The sequence below is a fragment of the Ovis aries genome, chromosome 14 (assembly GCF_016772045.2).
Source record: "Ovis aries strain OAR_USU_Benz2616 breed Rambouillet chromosome 14, ARS-UI_Ramb_v3.0, whole genome shotgun sequence".
NCBI lineage: Eukaryota > Metazoa > Chordata > Mammalia > Artiodactyla > Bovidae > Ovis > Ovis aries.
The window spans coordinates 12,609,279-12,633,912 of record NC_056067.1 but is presented as its reverse complement, the minus strand read 5'-3'; the positions used below and the strand labels follow the sequence as shown (position 1 = coordinate 12,633,912).

The 24,634-nt window shown below is 50.8% G+C and overlaps 1 long non-coding RNA gene across 1 annotated transcript; it reads left to right on the top strand.

The window, feature by feature from the left end:
- The first annotated feature begins 428 nt into the window (after positions 1 to 428).
- Positions 429 to 4,838, top strand: LOC121816472 (uncharacterized). The gene is made up of 2 exons (XR_006056081.2): positions 429 to 723; positions 1,942 to 4,838. It is a non-coding gene; the product is annotated as an uncharacterized LOC121816472 (long non-coding RNA).
- Positions 4,839 to 24,634: the final 19,796 nt, after the last annotated feature.

Below are 24,634 nucleotides of genomic sequence, written 5' to 3'. Positions count from 1 at the left end.
GTGGGAAAGCGCTGGCCGGCCAGGAAGCAGAGCCATCACCCAGCTGTGAGTAATCGGCTGGCCGGGAGGTGGGTGGGTGGCACAGTTCCAGGCGGATGGGAAGGAACTCTGCCCACCCAGCAGCCCAGCCTTTCCTCCCCGCCCTGGCTGCCCCTCCTGGACAGAGCGGAGATGTGAGTACGCTTCCCCTAAGACAAAGGCACGACAGCGGCATCCAGCAGGGGCCGTGCCCGCACCAGGGAAGAGGCTGATGGGGAGAAGCCCGTGAAGGAGTTGGCGAGCATCGCCTTGGGAGTCAGGTTCCAGGCCGAGCCTGCTCCTCGGGTGGCCCTGGGCGGTGCCAGTGAGCGAGGAGGAGCGCTGGCCGTGGTTCAGCTGGACTCTGGTCCATCTTACAGAACCATCTAGATCCAACCTGACCCCTCCTCCATCAGGAAGTGGAGTCCAGCTCCCTTCCTCGGAGCTGAGCCTCCCTGCTCGCCTTGAAAAGATCATTTGGTTAATTTGGGGACTGTGGATCTTAAAGAAAACCTGAGCGCTGAGAAAGGGCAGCACAGCCCCCCTCAACCCCCTGCTAATGCTGCCCTGCTGGGAGGCCCATGACGTTGCCTTCCCAGGCGGGTGGCTCTGTCCGCCAGGCCGCAGTCACACATGTGGGCAGCCTGCCTCCTCGTCTATGTCACTGCATGTCCAAGCGTCTGTCCACATCATTTCGTAACACTGGTAAGCACCGCTTTTCCTTGCAACATTTATTTATGTATTTATTGCAAAATCGCCATCTTTCTGGTTGTAAGAGCAATATGGACTCATTGCAAAATGTTCAGAGACTAAAGAGTGTGATGGATAGAGAAGATAGAAAGATCACCCTTAACCCCCTGGGTGCTTACTCAGCCAGGCTGTGATTTAAAACGACCACAACAAAGAACTCTAAAGGAGAAATATCATATGACATCACTTATATGTGGAATCTAAAAAGAAACGATACAAATAAACTTATTTACAAAACAGAAAGAGACTCACAGACTTAGAGAAGGAACTTATGGTTGTGGATGGGGGGACGGAAGGGGGCAGGGACAGTTAGGGAGTTTGGGATGGACAGGTACACACTGCTGTATTCAAAGTGGGTAGCCAACAAGGATTCGCTGTATAGCACACGGAATTCTGCTCAAAGCTGGGGCAGTCGGGAGGGGAGAGGAGTCTGGGGGAGAATGGATACGCACATGTATATGAATGGCTGAGTCCTTCTGCTGTTCACCTGAACCTATCACAGCGTTGTTAACTGGCTATAACGCAGTACAAAATGAAAAGTTACAAGAAAAACTCTATATACGTGTTTACTTATCTGCAAACGTGCAGTCATACCTACATATGCGCTTGCAGATTTATGTATGAAAGTAGTGAAAGGGAAGGAGAAGGCAACGGCAACCCACTCCAGTACTCTTGCCTGGAAAATCCCATGGACAGAGGAGCCTGGTAGGCTGCAGTCCATGGGGCCGCTAAGAGTTAGACACGACTGAAACGACTTAGCAGCAGCAGCAGCAGTGAAAGGCAAAGTCACTCAATAGTGTCTGACTCTTTGCGACCCCATGGACTATACAGTCCATGGAATTCTCCAGGCCAGAATACTGGAATGGGTAGCCTTCCCCTTCTCCAGAGGATCTTCCCAACTCAGGGATTGAACCCAGGTCTCCTGCATTGCAGGCGGATTCTTTCCCAGCTGAGCCACAGGGGAAGCCCAAGAATCCTGTAGTGGGCAGCCTATCCCTTCTCCAGTAGGTCTTCCTGACCCAGGAATCATACTGGGGTCTCCTGCCTTGCAGGCAAATTCTTTACCAACTGAGCTATCAGGGAAGCCCATTTTATATATACATATATACATATTTCATCACACACACATATACGTATATTCATACAATGCCTTTTTTTTTTTTCATTTTATAGTCTTACACCTCCACTGAGATTAGGACAGCAAGGACACTGAAATCCAAGTTCAGCAGATTATTCAACCACATCTCTGCTGGGTGACAGTGGTTTCCACTTTTTCACAATAACTGTGAAACTCCAGTACACTTTCCAAGTGTGTCTCTGAGATGAATTCCAGGAAGTGAAATTGCTGGATCATAGACCAGCCCCCTTGTAACATTTCTAACCCTGTCCCCTGGGGACCCCATAATGTTCCATCTGGGGAAAGCAGCAGCATTTATTTTTGCCAGCTCCAATGATGGACAGGCTCTTTTGTCCATGGGATTCTCCAGGCAAGAATACTGGAGTGGGTCGCCATTCCCTCCTCCAGGGGACCTTCCTGACCCAGGGATGGAACTCAGGTCTCCAACACAGCAGGCAGATTCTTCACCATCTGAACCACCAGGGAAGCCCACAGTGGAGCATGTCAGTTGTTTCTAGTATTTTCTATGGTAAATAACACTGAGAGGGACATCTTCGCTCACGAAATGCCTTCTGCATCTGGGATTGAGCTTGCATGAATTGGTTACAGAGAAGACTCACAGGGACCTCTGGGCCGCTCACGTTTCATTTAAATTAGCCACACCCACCAAGTTCCAGTCTGAGTGAGTGACAACTCCAACTAGAACCATGGCTTCATTTTGAGAGGGCTGTGTGTCCATTCGCATCCAGGCAGGAGAATGGCAGCCTGTGGAGGCCCACAGAAATACCTAACCTGAAAATGAAGCCACAAAACGCCAACCCCAACTGTCTGTCATGAAGAGGGCTTCAGGTCCTTACTCTTCCTAGAGATGAAGACTAGGGCTTCTGGCTGCAGAAGATTCTCCGGCGGGCCACACTGCATGGGCCAGCGGTGTGGAGGGGGATCTTGGCCAGGGGTCTCCCGTTGGCACCTTCACCCTCAGGCCCCCAGGCCCTCTGTGATCCCCTGCCTGCCCTTGGTGCTGTGATCACTGAGAGTGAATTTTCAAGTAGCTGCTCTAAGAAGCTTAGTCTCGGAAGCCGAGTTTCCAGCCTGCGCTGCCAGGAAATCACACAGCCCAACGTGTGCTGTTGTGTCTCACCGGGCTTCAGGAACCCCCCGGGTGGACTCACATCTCCGAAGCCCCCATGTTCCACCAGGAACCTCACTGCCTCTGTTCATGTGCTTTTCCAGCACTCTTCCAGCGGAACCTCTGTTTCCCCTTAAACACCTGGGTTTTAAAACACACAGGAACTTCATATGAATCTTACACGTGGAAGCGCCTGCCCCTCGCTGCCCTCCTGTGAAGCCCTCTCCATCTGAGTGAGGGCCCAGGCAGAGCCAAATGCTCTGACCCTCCCCCCGACCCAGCCCCAGCCTCCTGACTCAGGGCCAGTCACTTCCCTGTGGAAATCCGGAGTTGGCCGTCCCTTGTCTGCCCACTGGTCCATCATCTTGAGAAGCATTTGATATTCACAGTAGCTGTGGTGCATTTATTGAGCACCTGCTGCACGTGTGTCCGGTTCCATTCTTCCAACAGCACGATGAACTGGGTGTAACCTGTTCCTTTCAGCTCACCAACACCAGCACAATCTCATCTTAGCTCGATGTCATGACGTGCAGAGATCCTGTTCCCAAGTAAGGCCACATCCACAGGTAACAGGGTTGGAACCTGACCACATCTTTGCAGCAGGGGTGGGTGGAGGGACACAACTTCACCCACCGCCTCCTCCAGGAAACCAAGGAGGGCATACCGAGGTGCCTTTGAGGGGCATTTCATACCCATTCCTGCCCCTTCGCTTGTCTGCTAGAATGGGGTGCCTGTTCTGCAAAACCACAGAGATGGGAGGGGCTGGACCCTTAGAGGATGTGGGGACCATCAGGAGAGATGAATACACACAGTGATAACTGGTGACTCTTGGAGGGGCTTGGGGTCTCACATAGAGACGGGGCTGGGTGCGGGGTGAGGGCCATGTCTCAGGGCCAGGCGCCTCCCACCAGCCATACACCGGTCCCCTCTCAGGGAAGTGAACTCCGGAAGGAGCCCCTGGCACAGAGCAGGGCCAGAGACACGTGGCACCCACAGTAAGGAGCCCCTGGTGTGGAAGGAAAAGCCTAGGGGCAGGAAAGCCTGCAGAGGGGAAAGGAGAACTCTGGCCTCAGGGCTCCCGGCTGGCTCAAAGAGGGGTGGGCAGGGAGCCCCCATCCTGCGGCACTCTGCCTGGTGCTGCCACCTGCTGGATGGTTGGGGTAGTGCACAGGTGGGAACATTCCGGAAGAAGCTCTTGGCTGAGTGTTCCTCACGCCCCAGTCACTGTCACTGTGTTCCTCCCTTGAAGGTGACGCCTACAGCGACCAGGGACCTTGCTCCTTGTGTGTCACGTGCTCCTGGCCGGGTGACGGGAGTGCGGCGCAGGGAGCAGGGACCTTGGTGGTGGCCCCAGAAGTTACCTGACTCCTGCTGACGGGGGCTTCCAGGCTGCTTCAACCATAAAGCAATTCCACTGTGAACCTCTGTGCATCTCTGCCCATTTGTGAGCAGCTGCACTTGAAAGGTCACTGCAGGGTCTTGGGTGGGCGAGGTCTTGCTCTTGGATGCCACATGTTGGGACCTTCTCTGCAGCAGAGGACCAGCAGCCTGTGCCCTTATCCTTGGCATCACCTGATGTGCTTGAGTTCTTTGAGTTTTACCAACCCACTGGCCAGGAGAGGGCCACACCAGGACAGGTGCGTGTGCCCTACTACCTGGTGGGGGCCTGCCTTTTACCCAGCAGGCACATCACTCCTCTTCCCCTTGCTTGTTCATTTAGATGTCAGAGTCAGTAATCTCTTCCTCTGTGGTCTGTCCTTTGGTGGTTTTGTTAAAGAAATCCTTCCCTACCTCAAAGATAAAGATATGACTTTTTCTGCAAAAGTTTTATGCACTTTGCTTTTTGGATCTTGGAACTGTCTGCTGTCAAAGTCAACACTTTGGGACTTCCTTGGTGGTTCACTGGTTAGTGCAGGGGGACGTGGGTTCAATCCCTGGTCTGGGAACTGAGATCCCACATGCCTCCAGGCAACTAAGCCCATGCGTCACAACTAGAGAGTGTGTATGCGCCACAGTGAAATCCCCCATGAAGCAACAAAGATTCCAACACAACCAAATCAATCAATCACTATTTTTAAAAAGCATAAAGACAATCTGCTGTCAAAGAATCATCAGGAAGGTGCCCCCACCTGGTCCGACTGGTGTCCCGCCTTCTCACTGCCTCCTCTCTCTGCCTCTGCTCTCCTCCCTTCCCTTGTCTAGCCCGCTTCCTCCAACTCCAAATTCTCCTCTGGCCATGGTGCTGAACAATTCCGCTCCCTGCAGGTCCCTGCCGCACCCCTCCCCTGCCCACTATTGGAGAGCCTTGCCTAATGCATCAGCTCTGATACCTGCTCACTATGTGATCTTGGCCACTCTTCTCAGCCTGCCACACACACCTGCCATGGAATCTGACCCCAATACCCAGCCACGAATGCCTGCTCCACTCACAGCCTCTGCACCAGAACCCCGCTGCAACCCTGTGTGCCCCATCCCTGCCTCAGGAGCTGACCTGTGCTTTCGGCAGAAGGGGACACGCTTGGGACTTCCCACACTTGCACTGCCAGGGGCGTGGGTTTGGTCCTTATTCAGGGAATTAAGATCCCATGAGCCTTGAGGCATGGCTAAAAAAAAGAAAAAGGGGACACAGTTGCTCTCTGGCCTCTGGCTGTCCTGGGGTACCCCGGTGCAGTTGGCATGGGGTGCAGAGCCAGGGCTGGGTGTTCATGCTCTGGATCCCTTCTTGCAAGGCTGCCTCAGGCCGGGTGTCCCTTGAGGGTCAAGGCTGTGGGCTCCCCACACTTGCCCTTGCCTGGTGCCAGCACTGCCACCTTCATGCTCTAGGCCCCCCACCCCTAGTTCCAGCACTGCCTGCCCTCACGCTCCAGGCCCCGCACGGCAGCAGCTCTGCAGCTCCTCTGCACCATTCAGGGCACTGTGCCCGCTGCCCTGCCTGCCCACACCTCTGGGGACCACCCAGACCCTGGCATGAGCCAAGGGTGTCTCCTGACAGGTGGGCCAAGGGCTGCCCCTCCTTCAGAGCCCCCTCCCTGAGGCCCATCCCTAGAGGCGGGAACCCCAGGAAAAGTCAGGAAGACCCTAGTGGGCAATTGAGGCAGCAGGTTCCAGTGAGGACTGTGTCTGGGTTGGATCATTGTTCTCCTGGAGATGAGATGTCATAAGGATTTACGACGCTGCTCGGTGCTCTGGAGGGCTAACCTTGCCAAAAAGAGCCTGTCTCCACCTCCTGGCTCTGCCCCAGGTCTGACAACAGTGGTGGGGAGAGGGGGAGAAGGCGAGGCCTAGGTGTTCCCAAGCACTTTATCAAGGTCAAGGGACGAAGCCTCCTCCCTTCTCACCCCTCCTTCCGGAAGTTAAATTCCACTGGAGAATGGTGGCAGCTGCCAATAACAGAGGGGGCAGGGAGAGGGGCGGGAGCTTTGAAGTCAGACCGCCTGGCCCAGCGCCCATTCACTAGCTGGGTGTCCAGAGAAAGTCCAGCCTGTAGAACTGTTGAGAGGATTACAGACGTGAACGGGAAACATCCACCTACTGCGAGTCCTCAGTCAGCACCGTCAGCTCTTGCAGCCACAGTGGTGAGCATTCATATGATTAACGTGAAAGATGGAATTGCTAAACCTGTTCTTTGTAAGAAAAACATGCATCTATTTTGATATTGAACGTAATGACCATTGACCTCTACTGCTTTGCCGCCCAGATGAGGACACTGAGGCCCAGAGAAGGTGAGTGGCTTGCCTGAGTTCACACAGCAGTAGTAGCCCTGGGTCTGGAACCCAGCCTTCCTGAGTGTTTACAATCTCGTGCTGTGGCAGACATGTCCTAGGGTGGCCCCCTCCTCTCAAGTGTGGGCAGAACCTGCAACTTGCTTCCATCCAAGAGAGTGTGGGATGTCGCTCCCATGATCACGTTTCTTTATACAAGACTCTGTCTTAGCAGATGCAGTGAGAGAGAAGGAAAGAACCAGGCTGTGAACTGCCATGGGGGGCTCGAGGGCAGCCTCCAGGTGACACCTAGGGACAAAACAGGGATCTCGATCCTTCAGCCATGAAGAAATAAATCCTGCCAACAACCAGAGTGAGCTTGAAAGCTGAGCCCTCCCAGTCGAGCCTCCAGATGAGCGTGCAGCCCAGATGACATGTTGATTGCAGCCCACAAGACTGGACCCTCAGAAACTGTGAGACACACTGGGGGGCATTTTCAGCTGCTAAGTTTGCAGTAATTTATTATGCAGCACAGGAAACTGACACCCATGCCATACCTCAAAGTCCTCCCGAACCACGAGGAAACGTCCCCTCTCCTTTGCACAGTAGGCACCCCTCTCTGCTCACCCAGGGCTGTACTGGGTGTCTGGGCTCCAGACCGGCCAGGAACAGGCCAGGTACGATGCTCTGCCCATCCCTCATGGAGTGAGACTGCCAGCTCACAACAGGCACGTGGCTGCCCACAGTGAACAAACACCTCCCAGCAGGCAGAAGCAGCCACGTGCCTGAGTTTTAGCTGGGGACCTGTGAGGAGGTGAGGTGTGCAGCTTCTGAACTGTGTCCCTGAATGTTCTCCCTCCCATCCTTCCTGCCTGCTGGAGCACCACCCTGGGGAGCCAGCCTGCTATGGGTTGTGTGCCTGAGTGGCAGCGGGTCCACCAGCTGGACCACCCTTGTGGACCGGAGAACTCCCACCCCGTCTGCTGGGACACAGCCCTTTCCAGAGACACTCTCAGCTGTCCTGCCTGGAGCCACCCCGCTCTGGTCCACATGGGGACACAAAGGACAGCCCTGAAGGGCCACCCCAGCTTCGGAGCTCACCCGCGGGGTGAGGCCTTAGAGGCCGTGTCACAGGGAAGGTCTCCACCTGCCAGGCAGTGCCCCCAGATCTGCCTGCAGATCTCTATGGGTGGGGCGCCCAGCCTGCACCCGGAGAAAGGCAGGGGAACCCCAGGTGAGAAGGCGCCTGTGCCAAGTCAGCATGACCTTGCTGTGAGACAAAGACACTTCTGGCTCTGCTGTTTCGGTTTTCTTCACTAGAGCACTGGAATTGATCCCTAATTAACATGCCAGGCTGCAAAGACGCAGGGGCAGCCCAAAAGGACTGCGTCCCTACAACCACTGGGAGACCCTAAATTCCTCCACCTAGAAGGCGGTGCCTCTCTAAACAGTCCAGATGGGGGCGCCTTTGCACAGATGTCCCAGGATTGGCTCAGGTCCCACATGCCCCATGGGCTTGAAGACTCCCTCCGGAGAAGACAGTGAGGGTCCCTTCCTGCCAACGGCAAGATCCTGGCAGGCTGGGGAACATGGTGTGAAGAGGCGAGCAAGGAAGAGTCAGAAATCCTTATGAGGAACTTCTTACAGAAATGCCTCTGGTCCCAGAAACACGTGGCTCCCACAGGACCACACAGCCTTGCTTGAGCGCCAGCCTCCATCTGCAGCGTGATTTACGGACCACACCAGGCACGTCTAGATGGGGAGCAGCCGCAAGTGATTACCAGGCTGTTAAGAGGCCTCGGGTAATGCAACCTCTGCCAGCACTTACAAGGATTCTGCTTGTCTCCAAGGCCTTAGCCTTTAGTAGCAAATGTCAGAATCAATCATTATGTTATTACCAATGAACATATTTTACACTGAATCCATAAACAGATCAAGAAGATGAGCTGAGGACCAGAGTGATTTTGGCAGTGAGACTGGCGCACAGCGAGGCCGGGCAGTGCCGCGAGGAGAGCTGCCCTGAGAACCTTCGGTAAGAAGGCAGGGCTGCCCCCCCCCCAGGAAGCTGTGCCCCCCATGGCTGGTGTTCCCGCTGGGCGCCAGGCCTCCAGGGACACCACATGCACTCTTGTTCGTGGAGGCGCTCCATAAATGGATGAAGACTGAGCCACATCCGTGTGGTCTCAGCTGTGATGTGGTCAGCACTCCTCCAGGGTCTCGGGAGCCCTTTTCCCACTTCTGCACACCTGAAGTTTGAGAGCATCCACACCTCCGGCACCCCAACGGGCGCTGTGTCTGGAGGACTGCCCATGGCTCCTGCAGGTCACCTGCCCCCAGGAGTGAGATGCCTCAATCTACATCACTCCGGGCAGCTCTTCACCAAGAGGGTAGGTCTGGGTGGGGGTAAGAAAACCCGTTTCCTGGGTTTCCTGCGTGGCCCCCCATCCCTCCTGTGTGGCTTCCCTCACTCCCTAATTGTCACCTTGAGACAAAGCTTCACGGTAGGTCCTGCTTGTGGGCAACCCGTCCCAGGAAAGAGCTGGGTAAGCAATGCCTTAGACATCCGCATAAAGGAAACGGCACAGCTGCGGCCGGAAAAAGGAGAAGCAGCTGCTACTTCTCAGGGATGCCTTTAGAATCAGCTGTTAAATACACACACAACTCAGCGTAAGACAGGTAGCCAACAAGGAGCCACTTAGACTTTAGTAGCAAATGTCAGAATCAATCACCACGTTATTACCAGTGAACATATAGTCCCCTCTATAGCACAGGGGGACGCTACTCACTATTTCATAATGACCTATAAGGGAAAAGAGTCTGAAACAGAATGTATTATACACATATACATATAGTATAACATATCACTGTGTCGTGATCTGAAATCAGCACAGTATCATAAATCAGCTATGTTGCTCAGTCACTCAGACTCGTTGTGACCCCATGGACTACCGCACGCCAGGCTTCTCTGTCCTTCACTATCTCCTGGAGTTTGCTCAAACTCATGTCCACCAAGTTGGTGGTGCATCCAACCATCTCATCCTCTGTCGCCCCCTTCTCCTGCCCTCAATCTTTCCCAGCACCAGGGTCTTTTCCAATGAATCAGCTCTTCACATCAAGTGGCCAAAGTATTGGAGCTTCAGCTTCAGCATCAGTCTTTCCAATGAATATTTGGTATTGATTTCCTTTAGGATGGGCTGGTTTGATCTCCTTGCTGTCAAGGGAACTCCCAAGAGTTTTCTCCAGCACCACAGTTCAAAAGCATCAATTCTTCGGTGCTCAGCCTTCTTTATGGTCCAACTGTCACATCTGTACTTCAATTTTAAAAATTATATGCATTCAGGGAAAAAAAAAAAGAGGACAGATTGTTACCAGGGGTGTGGTGTCCTTGTTTTTCAAAGGGAGAAGGACAAGGACCTGTGTTACTCGTGCTGTGCTTGCATCTCCGTCAAGAAGGAAATACTGATATGTGAAAGCAACGCAAGCAGATACCCAGGGTGCAGGAAACCACAAGCCCTCTGTATGTTTAGACTGCTGAGTCCTGTGGATTTCCACTCATCCCGAAGATTAAACATGATTCCTGGGCCCCACCCTCCAGGGAGCCTGACGCAGCTGGTCTAGGTGAGGAGCCAGAGTCATAAGAGGCTCCTGGGCTGACCGCGGCCCTGCCGGGCTTGGGGACATCGTCCGAGGTGATTTCATCAAGAGGTCTGAACAAAACCCAACAGGCAGCTGGCGGTTCCAAACCCAGGTGGTTCTGCTTCTAGGATGTGAGCCAGCCCCCATGGGAGGCGAGACTGAAAGCCTCCTTTCATTGCCTGGTGACCCCTGATGGCGCTTGTGAGCGGGGCTCCAGGGTAGACATCACTGCCTTCATCTTGGCCTCGTCAGGCCCAGCGCTCGCTCCACATCCCGTTGCCACAGCAACAGCAGGGACAATGGATTCTGTGGAGTTCAGGTCTATAAATAATTTCTAGATCAGTCCTTGGGGTGGGAACAGGTGGGCTCTGCAGGGTGATCCTTGGTGGCCAGCAGGCCATGCCACTGGCCACCAGAAGCGCAGCACTTGAGGATGCAAGTTCTGTTTAAAGTCCAACCCTGTCTAGTGGCAAGAGTGGCCTCTCCTGGCTCTGCAGCCATTTCTGCTTTGAAGAACACACCTGGGAGTGTCCATCTCTGGGAATCTGAGATGTGGCTACCTGAGCTGGCTATGTTGTGCTGGGGCTGGGTGCCAAGGTGGGTGGGCTGGAGGGGGTTGAAGTCCCTTCTGTTGTTGTGGAGACTGAAGAGGGTGCAGAGGGTTGTTTCAGGGTTGACAAGGACCGACTCAACAGACATGAATGTGAGCAAACTCTGGGAAATCGCTGGAGGCTGGAGTGTTGCAGTCCATGAGGTAGCCGAGTCGGACATGACTTAGCGACTGAACAACAAGGACATTCCTACTTCATATCTCCATCTTGCTGGGTGAGCTCTGGAAGGACACAAGGACTGTGGTCTGAGGACTGGGTCCCAGTCTCTCCAGCCCCCCTGGTGCCGAGCAGGCATGCAAGAAGCCCCATCCCATGAAGCTCTGTTTACTACACAGGTCTGACGTCTCCCAGGAGGGTGGCTGGTACATACAGCTCTGCACCCACGCACCAACAACGAGCAGACAGACCACAAGAAGGGCTGGGTGGTCTGAGCTGACATGCAACAGTCTCCAGGATAAATGAATGAAAAAGAGCAAGATGCATGGATGCTCTTGCTTCTGTGAGAAATGTTTGATGTCCTGCAAACATGCACACACACGTGGGCTACACACACATATCTATGCCTGAGCACACGGAGGTGGATAGAGATTCTTTCTGAAAATGGACACAGAAGCAGACAACCCTGCTTAGCTCTGTGAAGGCGGGTCTGGTGCCCTGAAGAGCTGGGCTGGAGGAGACTTACTTTCATCATGCACTTTTCTGAGGGGTTTCGTTTCATCATCGGCAGTCGTTAATTTTTTCAGTTAGAAACAGGTGGGTGGAGAAAGAGGAACCGGCCAGGAGGGAGGGAGCTGAGAAGGGAGGCGGGACCCCCTCTTCTAATCCTGGCGCTGCCAAGGTCAGAGGACACTGGGGCCGCAGAGGCAAAGGAAACACAAACCAGTTATGGGAGGGCTTTCTTCTGACGATGCACCAGTTCCTGGGAAACCCGACAGTTTGCTTCCCCAACCCAGAGAACAGCTGGGGTCCCAGATTCCCTGAGAAGCAGCCCTCACAGGGCAGCTTCTTTGACCCTCAGCCTAGCTGCTGTCCACCTTGTGGGCAAGAGCAGAAAGGGAGGGAAAATGCTTAAGAACAAACTGGAGAGTACACTTTTCATATTTCTGAATGAATCCAGATCTCAGGCAACTGGGCCTGCAGACTTGTATCTGCAGACGGTCAACTGTGCTGACTGTGGGAAGGCTGGTGCTGGAGGGGAAGGTCCTGGGGTGTCCCCCTTAAACAGAGCGGTGGCTGAGGTGTGACCGAGAGTCTCAAACAAACAAAAGAAAGTGGCTTTTCATCTCAAGGGAGAAAGACAGGAATTGCAGGGTGGCAAGTGTGGGTATGAGTGTGGTAACTATGACCTTGTGAGTACAAGAACTCAATGTCTCAGCTACGATGTCAGGCTCAGCAGGTGGCTGACCTTGACTTGGGAGCCTGTGTGAGGAGGGCTGTAAGCAAGTCCCTAGGGTTTTCCCATGGCTGACTAGAGCGGTTTCTCAAGTGCCAAGACGATGATCGGAAAACATAGACTCTGGGCACCCCAAGAGACAGAAACACAAGGGGATCCACTGCAAGTGCGGGGAGAGGCTGTTATCACTTCAGCTTCGCCTCATCCTTTTTCTCTTTTATATCTTTCGGTGTGTATTGAGTGGCACAGAACCGTATAGAGGCAGGCTTTACCAATAACCACAGGAATGCAGCGCCCTCGTCCTGCTCGTGTGCCACAGCCCTGCCCCAAGCCCTCCATAGCTATTCATTCATTTACTCCCCACGGCTCTTCACGGTACCATCACCTCCTGCTACGGACTGAACTGTATCCCCCTGCCCCACCACCAAATCCACAAGTTGAAGTCCTGACCCCAAGCAGGGCTACTCTTGGAGTAAGGAAAAAACAAAGAGGAAGTCAGGTCCTTAAGGGTGGGCCCTGATCCCACTTGGTTACTGAGACTCCAAAGGCTTAGTTCTCCTCCCTCCCCTCCACGTGAGGACGCAGCCAGAAAGTGGCCGTCTGGAAGCCAGGATGAGGGTCCTCTCCAAAGCCCAATTACCAGGACCTCAATCTGGTAACTCTGGTCTCCAGAGCCATAACGCAATCAGCGTCTGTGGTTTAAACAACCTGTCTGGCTGTGGGTGCAGCCACAGGAAACGACCACCCCCTCAGTGCCGAGAAGGGGCAGAGGTGTGGAGAGTCAGGCGTCTGGACGAGGAAGCACAGACTGGAGGTGGGGCCGGGGCTTGGATCCAGGCAGCTTGGCTGCAGAGTCCAGACTGTTAATTATGTATGTTGGATCATGCCTTAAAAAAAAAAAATTGTAATATGTTTGAAAGTGTGGAAACCACCAAATTAGAAATCAGGGTGAGAGGGTGTGGTAAATGGGACAAGAGCCCCCATCATCTCCATGTCCTAATCCTCGGAAGCTGTGAGTGTTTACCTTACTTGGCAAAAGACACTTTGCAGCTGTGATGAAGGGCAGGATGCTGAGGGGAGGAGATGACCCCGGCGCATCCAGGGGGCCTACGTGCAGTCCCAGTGTCCTTGCAGGAGGGAGGAGGTCACAGAGAAGATGCTGGGCTCCCAGGCTTGAAGATGAAGATGGGGCGGTGGGCAGGCACGAGCCAGGGGACGTGGTGCCTCCAGAGGCTGGAAGAGCCAGAGGATGGATTAGAGCCTTCAGAAGGAATATGTCTGCCAGTCACCTTAGAGTTCTGACCTCAGATGGTAAGTCTGTGTTGTTTCAAGTCATCGAGTTTGCGGTAATTTGTGACCACAGCAGCAGACAACTACACAAAGGGGGAAAAAACTGCAGATGTGAGGGGGTAAATTATCACAGGAGATGACATGGTTGGGGAGGAAGTGGAAATGATGCTGTGTGGCTGACCTCAGTCCTGCGAGAGCCCGCTGTCCCCACGCTCACCCTCTGGATGCTGGGAAGATGCCCAACCTGTCTATGGAGGGTGAGGTCACGTGAAGCACAGAAGAGCCACGCCGGCTGCACCCGCAGTTGGCATCAACTGCCAGCACGTAAGAGAAATGGTCTTGGACCACGCAGCCCCCACGAGCCAGCTGACAGCTACAGCTATGTGAGCAGCCCCGCGTGAGGCCGCAGAAGTGCTGCCCAGCTGAGGGAGTGTGGTTGGCCAACAGCAGTCAGACCCACCCCTTATGGAGCAGGTGGGTTAACCTCACGGGTGTCTTCCACCTGGTCTCCTCTCATTCCACTCACACCTCCTGCCAGTTTCCGTAACAGCAGTAGGGTTCAACCTGTTAATCCTCATGAGAAGCCTCTGAGCTAGCTAATCTTGTCATCCCCATTTTACAGATGAGCAGAAGGAGGCCCCGAGAGACTGACGACCCTGCAGCAAGACCCTCCACAGGACTCCCTGGCGGTCCAGTGGCAGTCTCCATGCTCCCAATGCAGGGGCCTGGGTTCGATCCCTGGTCAGGGAACTGGATCCCACATGCCACAACAAAGATAAAAGCTACTGCATGTCACAACCAAGACCCAGTGCAGCCAAATAAATTAATCCTTTTTTTTTTTTAAAGGAGCCAACTTAGGAGGGGGAAAAAAGATCACTCAGTGGGTGAGTGGTGGGGAGTGGGATTCAAACCTGGTTTTATCTGACACAAGAGCTACTGTGGCTTTTGCTAGCCTGCTCCACTCACTCATCCATTCAAGATAAATTAACTGAGAGCCTTTCTGTCCAACGCTTGGGATGGACAAGTTTGGGAAAATGAACAAAAGAGATATGGACACTTTGTGAATAGCTATTCGAACAAAGAATCACCAAGCACGGAATTCCCTGGTGGTCCAGTGGATAAGACTCAGCGCTGCCTTGGGTCTGGGGTTCAATCCCTGGTCAGGTAACTAAGATCCCAGAAGCTGCACTGGGCAGCGAAAAAAAAAATCAACTATGATGGTTACTGGGCTTTGCGCTTACTTTGTGATGAACTGAGGGGGTGATGTGAAAGTGGTCACTTGTTCCAAGTGTCTGTAGTCAGCGCTGCTGTCCTTGGTGCATGCCGTCCCCCTGCTGTGGGCTCTGGGACTGTGGGCAAGGAGGGGCTGCGCTTCAGTTGGGCTGGCTCGGGGTCACATGCCCACGTGTCCCACCCTCCCCACCAATCCCTGTGGCTGGAGAGATGGTGCGTCACTTATGGCCCAGCCGGGTCGTGGGCTCCCATGTGGACACAGGATGGCTCTGCTGTCAGACAACGGGGGAGGCCAGAAGAGGAGGCAGGACAGACTGTATTTCCCAAGCGGCTGCAACACCTCCCAGACACGGTACGATTTTACCCCTCCTCCCCAAAGCAGCGGGGCCTGGGTCTTCTTCCCGGAATGGAGTGGGCTTGTGTCCATGGCCAGAGTGATTCCACACGACACCGGACGTTTGGTCCTAAGTGGTGAAGGTACGTCACGTACCTTCCACCCACTTCTCTCGGGATGCTTCCTCTTGGCAGCCAGCCACCACAGACAAGTCACATTTAGGCGTCTGAGCCAAGGTTCCACCAGAGCTGTGAGTGCAGGACCTCAGCCGACCTCAGCCCCCGCCACGGAACCACTGTCAGGCTTTGAGCTGCCCCTGTTGCGTCCACATGGAGCAGAGGTGACCTGTCCCTGCAGGCCCTGCCCAAACTGCAGTCGCACCACCATCACGTGGGCTCCCTGGTGGCTCAGACGGCAAAGAATCCACCTGCAGTGCAGAGGACCCGGGTTCGATCCTGGGTCGGGAAGATCCCCTGGAGAAGGGAATGGCTACCCACTCCAGTATTCTTGCCTGGAGAATTCCACGGACAGAGAAGCCTGGCGGGCTCCAGTCCACGGGGTCGAAAAGAGTCAGATACGACTGAGCAACTAACACTTTCACTTTCACATGATATATGATTTTACAGGATGCATGATTAATACGTGGGGCTTCGGGTGGTTTGTTAGAAAGTGGCAGATAGCTAGAATAAGAGGTAATGAGCATAAGCGATGAGAATGGGCATTGTTCAATCAGATCCTTTCTTCTGAGGGAGGGGGAGCGGGGGGGGGGGGGGGCGGGCGGTGGTGAGAGGTGAGAAACAGTAAGAGACGACCGAGACGGCAGGAGAGATACAGAGACACCTGACCTGCCGGCACCAGAGCGAGGTCACAGGAGGGGAAGGTGTCTATTTCTTGCCAACACAAGAGAACCTAACCCAACCATCTGGTCACATGCTAGCTGAATCCGAAGAGACCCAGAGAGAGGCCTGTGGGGTTGATGGAGAGTGAGCGACTGATTCATGAGGCGAACTCGGAACAGCCCTCTCCCCACCCTCCCCAGCCTGCTCTCCGACCAGCTGGAACCACAGCGCTGTGCCCAGCACTCAGACCCACCCACATTCCTGAACCAGCACTGACCTTGGGCAGAACCTCTTCTGGGCTCAGCCCTTGCTGTCCAGATAGAACCTGCACCTCTCATCTGGCATGCTCGCGGCTGCTCAGTTTGGGCTTTTAGATTTAAATGTTTAATGATTGGATGTCACCTTGCTAAACTCTTCTCATATCTAATGATTTTCCTGTCGACTCTAGTTTTTAACATAGTCATGTCACCCGAGAGGCAATGATGGTTTTGTTCCTCCATTTCCAACCCTGACAAACAATCCTTTCCCTACTTTCCTGTGCTGGTCGCTCCTCCAGTACAACGTTACAGAGAAGCAGAGAGAGAGAGTCATCCTTGCCTTGTTTCTGACTATAAAGGCACTGCTTCAGATATGTACCTTAAGAATTATATTTACTATAGAATTTTTGGTAGATAGGCTTAAGATATTAAGAAAATCTAACTGGACATGGAACAACCGACTGGTGCAGAATTGGGAAAAGAGTGCATCAAGGCTGTAAACTGTACCCTTGGTTATTTAACTCAGGGCTTCCCTGGTGGCTCAGATGGTAAAGAATCTGCCTGCAGTGCAGGAGATCCAGGTTCAGTCCCTGGGTCAGGAAGATCCCCTGGAGAAGGGAATGTCTACCCACTCCAGTATACTTGCCTGGAGAATTCCACAGACCTGGCGGCCTACAGGCCATGGGGTTGCAAAGAGTTGGACATGACTGAGCAACTAACACTTTCGCTTTCTTTCCCTTTATTTAACTTATATACAGAGTATATCATGCAAAATGGCAGGCTAGATGAATCACAAGCTGGAATCAAGATTGCTGAGAGAAAGATCAACAACTTCAGATATACAAATGATACCACCCTAGTGGCAGAAAGTGAAGAGGAACTAAAGAACCTCTTGATGAGGGTGAAAGAGGAGAGTGAAAAAGCTGGCTTGAAACTCAGCATTCAAAAAATGAAGATCATGGCATCCAGTCCTATCACTTCATGGCAAATAGATGGGGGAAAAGTGGAAGCAGGGACAGATTTTATTTTGGGGGCCCTATCTACCAAAATCTACCAAAATCACTGTGGACAGTGACCACTGCCATGAAATTAAAAGACGCTTGCTCCTTGGAAGAAAAGCTATGACCAATCTAGCATATTAAAAAGCAGAGACATCACCTTGCCAACAAAGGTCTGTGTAGTCAAAGCTATGGTTTTTCCAGTAGTCACGAATGGATGCAAGAGTTGGACCATAAAGAAGGCTGAGTGCCAAAGAACTGATGCTTTCTAACTGTGGTGCTGGAGAAGACTCTTGAGAGTCCCTTGACAGCAAGGAGATCAAACCCGTCAATCCTCAAGGAAATCAACCCTGAATATTCATTGGAAGGAGTGATGCTGAAGCTGAAACTCCAATACATTGGACACCTAATGTGAAGAATCGACTCATTGGAAAAGATCCTGATGCTGGGAAAGAATGAGGCAAAAGGAGGAAAATGCAGCAGAGGAGGAGATGCTTAGACAGCATCCCTAACTCAATGGACACATGAGTTTAAGCAAACTCTGGGAGACAGCAAAGGACAGGAAAGTCTGGTGTGCTGCAATCCACGGGGTCACCAAGAGTTGGACAAGACTCAGAGACTGAACAACAACAACAATTTTGTTCTTAATCTTTCGAGACTTTTTTTAATAATAAAGAAATGTTGAGTTTTAGCTATTGCTCTTTTTGCATCTGTGTGATCAAGTGGTTTTTCTTCTTTAATCTGTTAGTGTAGTGAATGACATTTACAGATTTTTCTAATGTTATCAATACACCATTTCTGTATTCCTAGCATAAATTAACATTTGTCGTGATATGTTATGTAACATATCATGACATACATACAGAAAAGATTGGTCTTGCTAGTATTGTGTGTAAGATTTTTGTGTCTTTTGTATGGGTGATTTTAACCTGTAACTTTCTGTTCTCACATTACTCTTGTCAGCTTTGGCATCAGCGTTACACTGGCCCTACAGAATGAGTTTGGAAATATTCCTTCTTTGTGTATTCCTTGGAAGAGTTCGTGTGAGACCAGAATGATAGACGTTAAATGTTTGGAAGAACTCATGAGTAAAACTCATTCGTTGCATGCACGTGCTCAGTGGTACCTGACTCTTTGGGACCCCGTGGACTGTAGCCTGCCAGGCTCCCCTGTGCATGGGATTCCCCAGGCAAGAATGCTGGAGCAGGTTGCCCTTTCCTTCTCCAGGGGATCTGCCTGACTCAGAGATCGAATCCTCATCTCCTACTTTGGCAGGCAGATTCTTTACCACAGAGTCACCTGGGAAGCCCCAGCCTCACTCAGTTTACCTTAAAAATTGAGGGTCACCAAAGATTAGTGGTCCTCAATAGAGGCAGTGCTGCCCCTCGGGCATTGAAATTTGTAGGCATTTCATGGCAGAGACTGTCCCCCCAGTGAAGAATTCCCCCAACCTCTCCTCTGTGCAATGTCACACCAGACCTTATGTAAACGATAAGCCCTCTTGTGATTTACAGGTCTAGAGCTAGCTCTGTCTTCTGTTTGTCTGTGCTTTGCAGCACCAGCATGTTGTTTAGTGGCTAAGTCGTGTCCGACTCTTTGTGAACTGTATACCATGCTGGGTTTCTCTGCCTATCACTAACTCCCTGAGTTTCCTCAGAACCATGTCCATTGAGTCAATGATGCCATCCAACAACCTCATCCTCTGTCAACCCCTTCTCCTCTTGCCCTCAACTTTTCCTAGCATCAGGGTCTTCTCCAATGAGTCATGAGCCAGCATAAACTGGATATTCTGGGAAAGAAGCTATCATGTGGTCAAGGGCAGATGGTCACTTCTTCTGTTCAGAGCTTGACTATGAGTTGCTCACCATTATGGAAAATCCCATCATCAGCAGTGATGCCTTCATGGTGTTGAGCCTTCATGTGACGCACCTGTGTCACCATGATTCCCCTTCTGGGCAAACATGTACCCTTCACTGTGTCATCCACCATGCTCAGACCTCAGCCTTTATATTCTGAAATCTATACTGCTTTATATTAAATGACTTTTCCTTCATGTTACAGTTAGGGCATTATGTTGTTCTGCTTCTCTCTCTCTCTCTCTCTCTCTCTTTTTTTTTTTTTTTTTGCTTTTATTTCTCAATTAGTGTGTAGGTAGGCTATTATTTGAGCTATTTCAAATCCTGAAGGATGATGCTGTGAAAGTGCTGCACTCAATATGCCAGCAAATTTGAAAAACTCAGCAGTGGCCACAGGACTGGAAAAGGTCAGTTTTCACTCTAATCCCAAAGAAAGGCAATGCCAAAGAATGCTCAAACTACCACACAATTGCACTCATCTCACATGCTACTAAAGTAATCTCAAAATTCTCCAAGCCAGGCTTTAGCAATATGTGAACCGTGAACTTCCAGATGTTCAAGCTGGTTTTAAAAAAGGCAGAGGAACCAGAGATCAAATTGCCAACATCCGCTGGATCGTGGAAAAAGCAAGAGAGTTCCAGAAAAACATCTATTTCTGCTTTATTGACTATGCCAAAGCCTTTGACTGTGTGAATCACAATAAACTGTGGAAAATTCTGAAAGAGATGGGAATATCAGACCACCTGACCTGCCTCTTGAGAAACCTATATGCAGGTCAGGAAGCAACAGTTAGAACTGGACATGGAACAACAGACTGGTTCCAAATAGGAAAAGGAGTACGTCAAGGCTGTAAATTGTCACCCTGCTTATTTAACTTCTATGCAGAGTACCTTATGAGAAATGCTGGGCTGGAAGAAGCACAGGCTGGAATCAAGATTGCCAGGAGAAATATCAGCAACCTCAGATATGCAGATGACACCACCCTTATGGCAGAAAATGAAGAGGAACTAAAAAGCCTCTTGATGAAAGTGAAAGAAGAGAGTGCAAAAGCTGGCCTAAAGCTCAACATTCAGAAAACGAAGATCATGGCATCTGGTCCCATCACTTCATGGGAAATAGATGGGGAAACAGTGCCAGACTTTATTTTTGGGGCTCCAAAATCACTGCAGATGGTGACTGCAGCCACAAAATTAAAAGACACTTACTCCTTGGAAGAAAAGTTATGACCAACCTAGATAGCACATTGAAAAGCAGAGACCTTACTTGGCCAACAAAGGTCCGTTTAGTCAAGGCTATGGTTTTTCCAGTGGTCATGTATGGATGTGAGTGTTGGACTGTGAAGAAAGCTGAGTGCCGAAGAATTGATGCTTTTGAACTATGGTGTTGGAGAAGACTCTTGAGAGTCCCTTGGACTGCAAGGAGATCCAACCAGTCCTTTCTGAAGGAGATCAGCCCTGGTATTTCTTTGGAAGGAATGATGCTAAAGCTGAAACTGCAGTACTTTGGCCACCTCATGCGAAGATTTGACTCATTGGAAAAGACTCTGATGCTGGGAGGGATTGGGGGCAGGAGGAGAAGGGGATGACAGAGGATGACATGGCTGGATGGAATCACTGACTCGATGGACGTGAGTCTGAGTGAACTCTGGGAGTTAGTGATGGACAGGGAGGCCTGGTGTGCTGCGATTCATTGAGTCGCAAAGAGTTGGACACGACTGAGCGACTGAACTGAACTGAAGCTATTATTTCTATGAATTTCATTTCAGATGAAGAAGAGCACTATAGAATATTTACTATACTCTTTGTGTGAGTCAATTGCTCTGTCGTGTCCAACTCCATGGACTGTAGCCCACCAGGCTCCTCTGTTGATGCAATTCTCCAGGCAAAAATATTGCAGTGGGTAGCCATTCCCTTCTTCAGGGGATCTTCCTGACCTAGGGATTGAACCTGGGTCTCCTGCATTGCAGGCAGATTACCCTCTGAGCCACTTTACCACCTGAGCAACCAGGGAAGCCCTGTTGTATTCTTTAAAAGGTGTTAATTAGGGCTGATATAGGCCTGGGAACTGCTGAGCAACATCGTTTCTTCAGATCCCTTCCAGATTTAAAATAATTAATCCTGACCTCAGAAAACTTTTCCCATAGTCCTTACAAAACCCTGTACACGGTGCCTTTTAAACAGTCCCAAAGCATCATTGCCCCACTGTGGCCCAAGTGCGGGCAGAGGCTGATCTCAATGAGCTGGCCCTGTGGACTCTTAAGAGGCTGCCTCCTGACCTAGTAGAAAAACCACCTCGGCTTGTAACACAACACTTGGCTAATTTCCTTTTCACCTCAAAAAGAGAGAGAAAAGCTGATACCCCAAACTAAAAATCTTTCTTATTCCATCTCTTTGCATTTTGACAAGTTCAGTGCTTACCTAGAACGTTTTACTGGAAGGGAAAAAAATAAATGGAGCTCTGAGGAAGCCTTGGTAACAAATTTTGGTGTGCTTGAGTGAGTTCACGCCACGTGACATTCCCTCCTGTTAATTATTCCTCCCGGGCTTATCTTCCCTCATCTCTTCTCTAACTTATTATATTTTAACGGCAGCTAGTGGAACGGCTGGGTGCCTCCTTCCCCATCTGCGTGGAACAGAATGTTCAAGACATTGGAATCATGGATGCCTCTCGGAACCAGCAGATGTGCCAGGGAGTGAAAGACGGCAGAAAAAAAGAGAGAAAGCAGAACCGAGCAAAGCCTGGCAGGGAACAGACTGCAGTGAGGGACGTTCTGCTATGCACAGCGCCCCCTAAGTAGTCACATTTCCTCACATCTCAGAACACACCCTTACCTGCAGAGAACAGGACTTTTGCAGGTATATGGTTAGGGTATCAGGGCTTCCCTCAAAGTTCAGCTGGTAAAGAGTCCACCTGCAATGTGGGAGACCTGGGTTCAATCCCTGGGTTGGGAAAATCCCCTGGAGAAGGGAAAGGCTACCCACTCCAGTAGGTAGCCTGGAGAATTCTCTGGCCTGGAGAATTCCATGAACTAAGTCCATGGGGTCACAAGGAGTTGGACAAGACTGAGCAACTTTCACTTTCATGAGGAGGTCACCTAGGACTAGGATGATGAGCCACCAGCAGAGGCAGGAAGGACCCTCCCCTTGAGCCTTTAGCGGGAGCCCAGCCCTGCCCACACCTTGATTTTGGAGAGAAAAAATTTCTATTGTCTAAGCCCTCCAGACTGTGGTAGTTTGTTATGGCAGCCCCACGGCTTCTGGAGGAAAACCAAGAAGCTAAGTGTTAGGGACCAGGTGTTCTTGTCCTGCCCAAAGTTCCTATAGTGAATCTCTATGCATAATATGATGGTATTAGGAGGTAGAACCTTTGGGAGGCAATTAGGATTAAATGGAACCTAAAGGGTAGAGCCCCCATGAATGGAATTAGGGCCCTTCTAGGGGGCTGGCTGCCACAGCTCTGCTCTGCTCTCTGCCACCTGAGGATACAATCAGAAGTCGGCAGTCCGTACCCGCAAGAGGACTGTCACCAGAGTCTGACCTTGCTGCACCCTGATCTCAGATTTCTCGTCTCCAGAGCTGTGAGAAACACATGTCTGCTGTTTATAAGCCCCACCCCCTAGTTTGTGGTATTTCATTACAGCATCCTGAACTAAGACAGTATGTGAGCTGGTCCCCACCCCTTCCACATAACCCCCATCCACTCCATTCTGTCGCCAGCTGCAAAACTGATTTTAAGATGTTTTGATGTGGACCATTCTTATAGTCTTTATTGAACTTGTTATGATATTGCCTGTGTTTCATGTTCTGTTTTTTGGCCATGAGGCATGTAGGATCTTAGCTCCCTGACCAGAGATCAAACCCACACCTCCTGCGTTAGAAAAGGAAGTCTTAGCCACTGGACTGCTAGGGAAGTCCCTGAAAAACTGATTTTAAAATCAGTGTTGTGTCAGATGAAGGAAGGACCTGTCCATTTCCTGTCTTGACAATAGCAGGGTGATTTTTATTTTCTGAGCCCTGGGTATTATTTTAGCCCCAACTGAACAAGCCACTTCCTCTTACCCTCTGAAGATTCTGGCATTTACTGAGCTCTTACTATGATCCTGACACTATTCAGGTGTAAAATATGAGAGTGGTCAATCACTATTCTATATATTCTATTGATGCTGCTGCTGCTGCTAAGTCACCTCAGTCGTGTTCAACTCTGTGCGACTCCATAGACAGCATCCCACCAGGCTGCTCCATCCTGGGATTCTCCAGGCAAGAACACTGGAGTTATTTGTATTAATAAGTAGAATGTGTATATTCTATTAATTCATATACTGTTCTCAAAAAAATTATATTTTGTTGACACCGTTAGTTGTAAAACACACCATTATGTTGTATATGACTAAGAATAAAAACTACCGTCAATTAAACATGTCATTACTTGCAAAAACATTCAACATGTGAATCTGAGACTCAATGAAAGGTAGCATTACCACCACTTCTATTTTATGGGTAAGAAAACTGAGGCTGAGATCACGCAGGGTAGAGGCCACATGAAACCGTCTGGAAGCTTGCTCCAGGGCCTGTGAACTTATTCAGTGTACACACTGCCTCTCTCATTAGGGATACTGCTTCTGAGTGTCTCAGGCCAAGACTGCTGTTCATCACCCAATACCCAACCTCCTGTTCTTTATTTAGTAATATGACCCTTGAGTTTCAGTGGGCACATAGTTGCTGGATAGAAACTACATTTCCCAGCATCCCTTACAGCTAGATGTGGTCATGTGACTAAATTCTGGCGAATGGGACATAAGCAAAAGAGGGTGGGTAAGAGTTCTGGGCCAGTCCTTAAAAGGAGGAAAGGGCATCCTTCATTCCCTCTTATCTTGTTGCCCTGGCTGGAATGTAGATATGCTGGCAGGGGCTGGAGCAGCCCTTTTGGGTCTGAAGATGGAGGCCACATATTGGGATTGGCAGAGCAACATGATCCTATACGTATAAGAGAAGCTAGAATTGCCACATACCTGACTTATTTAATCTTGGGCAATTGTAAGAGAAAGGAAGTTCTATCTTACTTAAACCACTGTTATTTTGGCCTTTATTACAGTAGCCAAGATGCAATCCTAATTAAAACATACTATTGCATGCCAGATACTGCCCCAGGGGCCTAGTCCTTTCACTCCAAGAGTGCAGGTTCATTAAGTGAGAATGTATATAAAACGCCCAGTGCAATACTGAGCACAGAATATTAGTTCCTCACACAGACATGGGTAACTCAGGCATTAGCTGCCTGTGTTATCTTTTTTTTTTTTTTAATAAAACTTAAAAAAAATTATTTATTTGGTTGGTTGTGCTGGGTCTTCCCAGGTGGCACTAGTGGTAAGAACCTGCCTGCCAATGCAGGAGACATAAGAAACACTGGTTTGATCCCTGGATCAGAAGATCCTCTGGAGGAGGGCATGGCAACCCACTCCAGTTTTCTTGCTTG